General features: G+C 38.3%; 1 pseudogene; it reads left to right on the top strand.

The window, feature by feature from the left end:
- The first annotated feature begins 1,560 nt into the window (after positions 1–1,560).
- On the top strand, positions 1,561–2,262 carry LOC140531741 (large ribosomal subunit protein uL1 pseudogene; annotated as a pseudogene).
- The last annotated feature ends 6,536 nt before the right edge of the window (positions 2,263–8,798 follow it).

The following is an 8,798-nucleotide window of genomic DNA, read 5'->3' as shown; positions in this document are numbered from 1 at the left end:
GATCAGTGCCCTCCAGAGCATACCTAGTGTAGCAAAGCACCCACCATGCCTGCTGGGAGGGTCAAACTTCCTCTGTACGAGGGTACAGTATGGTCCATTTCAGATATACCTAGAAAATGCAGACCTCTCTTCCCCACGGAGGACTATGTGAATAAAGTTTGCTGCTTTCATGAAAGGTTTGCATTTATTTATATATTCCCATATGGAAGAATTTTCCCAACTCAGGAGAAAAAAAAAGTTTTCTCTTCACACTCCAATTACTTTGCAAGGGCTGGAATGGGACAGAGTAACCCTGAGTGAGAACAGGAACCATACATCTAAATTGTTATATTAAGAGTCACAGATCATTACAGCTGAAAGAGACCTTAGAACAGGACTTCTTAACCTTTGTATGTATGTGTATGTGTGTATGTGTGATGGACCCCCTTGTCAATCTGGTGAAGCCTATGGACCCCTTCTCAAAATATTTTTTTAAATTATTGAAAGACATGCTAAATTTCAATTAGAGGTTATTGAAAATAAAGGTGTAGATTTTTTCCCAATCCAAATTTATGTTTATATTTCTCCATCCAAATTTATGGACCCCCTGGAATCTACCCATGAACTCTTTATGAGTGTGTGGACCCTAGGTTAAGAACACCTGCCTATCATTATCATATTATTATAATATTTATATAATGAAACACAAAATGTCAGAATGAGAAGTGAGTTCAGAACATAGAATGTTGGAATTAAAAGGGATCTTAGAACATAGAATGCCAGAAATGGAAGGGATTTTATCAACATGGATTGCTAGAATACAAATTAGATTCTGAAATCTAGAATAGAGCTGCAAGAATTTAGAAATTATATTGAAGTCCAAATGGGTACACGATCTAGATGTAAAAGCTGGTACTATAAACAAATGAGGGGAGCAAGGAATAGTTTATTTGTCAGATTTATGAAGAATGCAGGACTTTATGACCAAAGAAGAGATAGAGAACTTTATGAAATGCAAAATGGATAATTTTGATCACATTAAATTGAAAAGTTTTTGCACAAACAAACCCAATGCAACCAAGATTAGGAGGGAAGCAGAAAACTGGGAAAGAATCTTCACAACTAGTGTCTGTGATAAAGGTCTCATTTCTAAAATATATGGAGAAATGAGTCAAATTTACAAGAATACAAATCATTCCCCAATTGATAAATGGTCAAAGAATATGAACAGGCAGTTTTTAGAGAAAGAAATTAAAGGTTTCTATAGTAATATGAAAAAAAATGCTCTAAATCACTATTGATTAGAGAGATGCAAATCAAAACCACTCTGAGATACCACATCACATTTATCAGATTGGCTAAGATGACAAAACAGGAAAATGATACATATTGGAGAAGAGGTAGGAGAGTGGGAACACTAATTCATTGTTGGTGGAGCTGTGAGCTGATCCAACCATTCTGGAGAGCAATTTGGAACTATGCCCGAAAGGCTACAAAAATGTGCATACACAATGGGAAAAGGACCCACATGTGCAAAAATATTTATAGCAGCTTTTCCCGGCTTGTGACCAGTAGGCAGCCATGAGCAGCAAAGTCTCTCAGGACACCCTCTATGAAACTGTACAGGAGGTCCTGCATGGAACCTAGTGCAAACAAAGAAAGTTTTTGGAAACTGTGGAGCTGCAGATCAGTCTGAAGAACTATGACCCCCAAAAAGACAAATGTTTCTCTGGCACCGTCAAGCTCAAATCCACATCCCTACCTAAATTTTCTCTGTGTGTACTGGGAGACCAGCAGCACTGTGATGAGGCCAAGGCTGTAGAAATCCCCTACATGGATATCGAGGCCCTGAAGAAGTTGAATAAAAACAAGAAACTGGTCAAGAAGCTGGCTAAAAAGTATGATGCCTTTTTGGCCTCTGAGTCCTTGATCAAGCAAATCCCTCGAATCCTGGGCCCTGGTCTGAACAAAGCAGGCAAGTTTCCATCTCTACTCACCCACAATGAGAATATTGTGGCAAAAGTTGATGAGGTTAAATCTACTATCAAGTTCCAGATGAAGAAGGTGCTGTGTCTGGCAGTGGCTGTTGGCCATGTCAAGATGACAGATGATGAGCTTGTCTACAACACTCATTTGGCTGTCAATTTCCTGGTTTCTCTGCTGAAGAAAAATTGGCAAAATGTGAGGGCATTGTACATCAAAAGCACCATGGGCAAGCCCCAGTGACTGTATTAAATCAACATAGTGGTAATAAAATGGCGGAAGCTGCTAAAAAAAAAAAAATTTTATATATATATATATATATATATATATATATATATATATATATATATATATATATATATATATATATCAGTTCTTTTTGTGTGGTGACCAAGAACTAGAAATTGAAAGTATGGTCACCATTTGAGGAATGGTTGAACAAATTGTAGTACATGAATGTAACGGAATATTATTGTGCTATAAGAAATGATGAGCAGGAAAAACCTGGAAAGATTTATATGAACTGATGCTGAGTGAAATAAGCAGAACCAGGAGAACATTATACACAGTAACAGCCACAGTGTGCAAGGATTGTATCTGATAAACTTCGCCCTTCATAGCAATGGCAAGGACCTAAAACATTTCCAAAGGACTCATGATGCAAAATGCCATCCACAATCAGAGAAAGAACTATGAAGTCAGAATGCAGAATGAAGCAGACTATTTTCTCTTCTGTTATGTTTTGTTTTGTTTTTTCTCATGGTTTCTCCCATTTGTTTTAATTCTTCTATGCAACATGACTAATGTGAAAATGTGTTTAATAGGAATGTATGGGTAGAATCCATATAACATTGCATGCTGACTTGGGGAGGGGGAAAGAATTTTTAAAACTTATGGAAGTGATTATTGAAAACTGAAAACAAATAAATTAATTATAAAAATTTTTAGAAGAATTTAGAGATTATTTAGATTCTACAGATAGGGAAACTGAGGTCCCAAGAAAGACAATGACTTGTCCAAGAGCACACAGAGAGTTAGCAGCTAAACCAGTGCTAGATCTTGGGTCTCTTACCTCCCAAGCCAGGGCATTTTTCCCTACACAGGTTGTCAAGGCTATTAACGGGTCCTCAACTTTTTCCTAAACAAGGTCTCTCCCTTTTCTGGAAAGGCCTCCATTTAGTTGTATCTTCTCATTCTGGTCCTGAATGAAGACATTCAGATAATCTCCCAGAGACTGCAAAATCTATATTTGTTCTTAGACACTGTTCATGTCATTATAACAACTATTGTTTTGTTTGTCCTAACCATAAAAGCTGAGGAATGAAGGATTGATTGCTGAATTCTTCTGTGAGATATATTAAGGCTGTGTGGCTCCCCCTGTACTCCAGTGGAATCCACTGGGAAGCAACAGATAGATACCCTATCCCCTCTCTGTCCCATCTCCCCCTTCGTAGCCTCAGCTTACTAATAACAGGGAAGGAAGCTTTGGAAGTGGCTTTCTGTAAAGGATACAGGACAAAAAGATCCCAGAACTCAGAGGAGAAACAGGCAATTGAACTCTTCAAAAGCCTTATAATTCGGTACACTCTTTTCCACAACTTTTATGGAGCATCTACTAAGTGAAAATAACTATAATAGGCTCTGGAAATACAAAGGAAAACTTACATGTTTTCATAGATACAATTGGACATTACTTTTGATCAGTTTTTTACCTTTGAGACACACACACACACACACACACACACACACACACAAAGCCGCCTTGTATTTGAAATGTCTTGTGCTATTTAGTACTATTTCCCACTTCTCAATTTAAAAAAAATTGGATCTGGCATTTCTATCTGAATGGCAAATTTCCAGTACATGCTTCTAGATCTTCTAGGAGAGAGCCCAGTTGGGTATCTAATGGTATAAGACCCTTCCCCAGTCTTTGAAATTGACTATCATTTGTTCTGGGAGATGGCTTGAATTTTATTTGATTTTTCTTGAGGCTTTATTTATTTTCTTAATTATGAACTTGACAGATATCAATAAACATGATTATTTCCATGTACAAAGAAGAACATAAAAAAGAGAATTGTATATGAAACTGCGGATCTGAATTATGTACAGCTTATGAACTGCTTCAAATGCCCCAGGAAAACTCTCTGCTCTCATTCCACTCAACTGGAGAAGTCCATCCCCAGCTTTGCCATAGACATCCTCCTGCCTTTTCACTTGGTTGATTGTCTTCAGAACTGGGGGTGCAGGGTTTGGAGCATGAAGCCTTCTACCTGGGACTCCCATGGAAGTGTTAATAGCTATCCCAGGGACAGAGGTAATCCTTAACTGCTAATTCACCGTCTAATGGTCCCCTTATGGAACAAAGAAAATCCTGCCTATTACACGGACCTAAATTATTCCGATGTGAATGTTTGAGGTCAGATCCAAGGCCCTGCTGTAAATCCAGAGAAAACAAGGAGGACGATACGTATGGCACAGGCAGCCTTGGCCTCCCAACAGTCCACAAGGAGGCCATGGCCAACCATTCATTCATTCATTCATTCACAATCCCCAAATTATCATAAGGGTTTCCCAGAAATTAGCTGTTGCTTCAATTGGAAATGATATTTTCCCTTGGTAAAATGGCCAGATTTCCATCTGGAAATGGAATTGCTTTGTCTTTGTTGTAACAAGCCCAATGGTAATTTTTCCTTTGCTTTTAGAATTAAAACTATGAAAATTGCTGAAAGGTTCCCCCTCCTCCCCTTCATTCTGAGCTTAAAATATCCTTCCGTTTGCTTTGGAAGTGAAATTGCCCAGCTCAAGCAGATGATTTTAATGCAGGCTGGATTGGGAAAGGCACCAATCCAATCACAGACACACTGCAAGGCCTGGTGGAGGGATGCCAGAGGGCAGGAGGGCCAAAGCCTGGCCTAGGGGATGACTGAGCCTTCCTTCCTTCACACAGCAAGGACCAGCCTCCCTCCCTCCTGACCGGACCAAACATTCAGGTGGACAAAGAAGAGATAAGGTATAGCACCTCTTCTTATATGTGCTCCCCCTGAAAAAAAAAAAACTACCTCAGTTTTCAGGGTACTCTGTGGATCAGCTACCACTCAAAAAAATATATAGCTCAAAATCTCTTACTGAAATGTCTGCTTTTACCAGTCAACCAGAAAGCACATTAATTTAAGACAAGGGAAATTTAATTAAGTAGCAGAGCATATATATGAAAGATTTTCATGTTCATATGAAAATATATTTATATATAATATACTTATACAAATATATATAATATATTTATACATAATATATTATATATAATATAAATTCATATTTGTATGTGAAATATATTTGCACTTTTTATAAATGCAATATGCTTATATTTGATATTGTTATGAAAGAAAATATGAAAATCTTTCAAATACCTGAAGATAGCATTTATTCTCTGTTTTCAACAATATACACATATATGTATATATCTATACATCCATGTATATAATGTATGTGTGTATAAGGGGCAGCTAGGTGGTGCAGTGGATAGAGCACCAGTGCAGGAGTCAGGAGGACCTGAGTTCAAATCTCATCTCAGACACTTGACACTCACTAGCTGTGTGACCTTGGGCAAGTCACTTAACCCCAATTGCCTCATCCTGGGTCACCTCCAATCATCCTGATGAATATCTTGGTCACGGGATTCAGATGGTTCTGGAGGAGAAGTGAGGCTGGTGACCTGCACAGCCCTCCCTCACTCAAAACAAAGTCAAGTGCAAGTCATGTCATTATTTCTCTGATGGCATGGTCTACTTTGGTAAGAAAGGACAAACACACACATATTGTGTGTGTGTGTGTGTGTGTGTGTGTGTGTGTATGTACATCAGCCAAAATCTCTTGCATTCAGCATAGTGCTTGGCACATAATAAATGACTATTGATTAGCTTTTTGGTAGATGAGAAGAAAGACAGAAAACCTCCATGTATGGAAATCCCATGTTCTATCTCTTGCAAGATAGAAATAAAAGGCTATTCTATTAACTAAAGAAAGTACTGTGTGTACAGTACATTGTATAGGAAGTACACTGAGCCATGTAACTATGAGCCACCCTACCAGAGGCAAAGGCATGTAATTCCACTGACCAGATATGATCACACTGACCAAAGGAAAGTACATGTAACTCTACTGAGCAAGGGAAACAAAAGATCCCACCACCCAAAGGCCTAAGTATGTGACCCCTACTAAGAAAGTGTAAGTGATTCCATTGTTGAAAGGAGACAGTGTGGTAGAATGGGTAGAATGCTGGACATGAAGTCAGGTATAAATCTCACCTTTATTTTTACTCACTAGGTGACCATAAGCAAGTCATTTAATGTCTCTGAGCCTTAGTTTCCACATCTATAAGACAATAATGTTTTGCAAAGTGCAAATGAGATGATAAATATATAATATCTACATAATAATGTACGTAAGCAATTTGTAAACAGAAATTGTTATATCTCAGTTTTAATTATTGTTGTTTTTGTCGTTGTGATGAGTGACCCAGTCAACCAAACCAGTGTGACCATCATCCAAGGCAAAAAATCAGACAAAATACAAACCTATTGACCAAGGGAGAGAAAAATGTTACTCCAGTGACCAGGAGAGACAACTAAAAAATAAAATAAGACTGAACCCAAGAAAGGTGAATGGACACATTCTACTAGGGCAATAAAACATGTAATAATCTGTCCAATCACATATCTCCACCTGCTTGTTGAATCAGATCTCTTACTCTACCCCAATACTTACTTGTGCTCCAACCAAGCCAGTCTTTTCATTATCTGCTGTACATGCTATATTAGTTCCCACCTCTACACCTTTATCCATGCTACTTCTCATATCTGGAGTAACCTAATCACTCCTCTCTACCTATATAAATCCTACCAATTCTACAAAGCCATTCTCAACTTCTACCATATGCAGAAGACCTTCTATGACTACTTTAGCCCACACCACCCTAACTAGAGCAGTTGTAAGTCAGATATGTACTACAAGTCTGAGCTTTTGATTATAAAGTTTGTCTAAAAATCTTAATGTAGTTTTAAGTGTGTGTGTTCAATCATTTTCAGTTGTATCTGACTATTTGTAACCCCATTTGGGGTTTTCTTGGCAAGAGATACTGGAGTGGTTTGCCATTTCCTTCTCCACCTCATTTAACTCATGAGGAACTGAGGCAAACAGGGTTAAATGACTTGCCTAGGATCATACAGCTATTAAGTATCTAAGGCTGCATTTGAACTCAGGTATTCTGGACTTCAGGGTCAGCATTTTAATATTGTTAAAACTTTGATGAGATGATACAGCGTTGAAGTATTCTATGTGCATAAGATCATGATATTTGAAGACCACATAAGAGAGGGTTGAGGTTTTTTTTTCCATTATCTCTTACAGAGCTTCATAAAAAGTTGAACATACACTCCATAAATACCTAGGGAATCAAATTAAATGAGACTGCATAATCAGCTATGTTTATGAAATGTGTGAATGGAGAGGGGTGACAGTAAAACCTAGCTCTTCACAGGTATTGGACTATGGTGTAGATCGTAGTATGGGCTCTACAATCTACTCTTGTAGTGTCTACTACACACAAACCAATGTGTAGGTTTGCTGTGCTTGTCAAAAGGGAGGATTCTGTTTAGAAGTGGGAGGTTATTGAAAACTTACAGTGCTGAATAAAACATTAATGAAGCTTTTTTAAATTTGGAGGTGACCTAAAGTTTAAAAGGACATTTGAAAGAAAAGAAATGAGCATTTATTCATCACCTATTACTATCAGCCAGGCACTGTACTAAGTACTTTACAAATACCTCATTTGATTCTCACAACAACAGAGGTAGGTGCTAATAATTCCCACTTTACAATTGAGGAAGCTGAGGCAGGCAGAGATTAAGTGATTTGCCCAGGGTCACACGGCAAGGAAGTATCTGAGGCTAGATTTGAACTTAGGTCTTCCTAACTCCAGTCCCAAAGCCCTAGCCACTGCACCACGTAGCCACCTAGATGAAAATCTCCAAAAATTTTTAGAATAGAAACATGGGTCACGTCTATAAAAATGAAATGTTGTGGAGTTAAATGTAGATAAGTTTTCACATTTGGATTTAATAGACAACACAGTGGGACAGACCCAGTTTATATAAAAAGTCTTAGGGATTTAAGTTGGCCACAAGTTGAATATGAGTCAAGAAAATGATATGACTGCCCCAAAAGTTAATAAATTCTTAGGCTGCATTTGTAGAAGTATAGCATTCAGGACAAGGGAGGCAGTAGTCTGTATTGCCACATGTCAATCAGTCAATCAATCAATGAGAACTTATTAAATGTTCCAGGTATCGTGTTTGGTACTAGTGATGCAAAGAAAAACAAAAGGAAGGAAGAAAGGAAGGAAGGAAGGAAGGAAGGAAGGAAGGAAGGAAGGAAGGAAGGAAGGAAGGAAGGAAGGAAGGAAGAAAATGTCACTGGTCCTCTTTGAGAATAAAGCACACAGCCACAACAAACTAGAGCATTTCCATAGAATGGTGACCATGATTATGCAGGGACTCAAAGGCATGTCATGAGAGCAGATGTGAAGGGACTGAGAATGAGGAACTTCCTAACAAGTACAAATCTCTAAATATGGCATGAGCTGCCTCAGAAAGTAATAAACTCTGTTGCTTCAAGTTCTTAGGCAAAAGCCAGTTGGTCACTTTTCAGGGGTGTTATAGAAGGCATTGGGGGAAGAGGTTGGCCTAGCTGATCCTTGAGGTCCTAAAAATCTAGGGTCTTATATTTATCCTGGAGGGGGAAAAAGAGAGTGGGTTGGAGGTGAGTTACAGAGAGAC

This window comes from Notamacropus eugenii, chromosome 3, assembly GCF_028372415.1.
Source record: "Notamacropus eugenii isolate mMacEug1 chromosome 3, mMacEug1.pri_v2, whole genome shotgun sequence".
In the NCBI taxonomy this organism is placed as follows: Eukaryota; Metazoa; Chordata; class Mammalia; order Diprotodontia; family Macropodidae; genus Notamacropus; species Notamacropus eugenii.
Note: the sequence above shows the minus strand (reverse complement) of the source record. Positions and strands in the feature narration are given on the sequence as shown.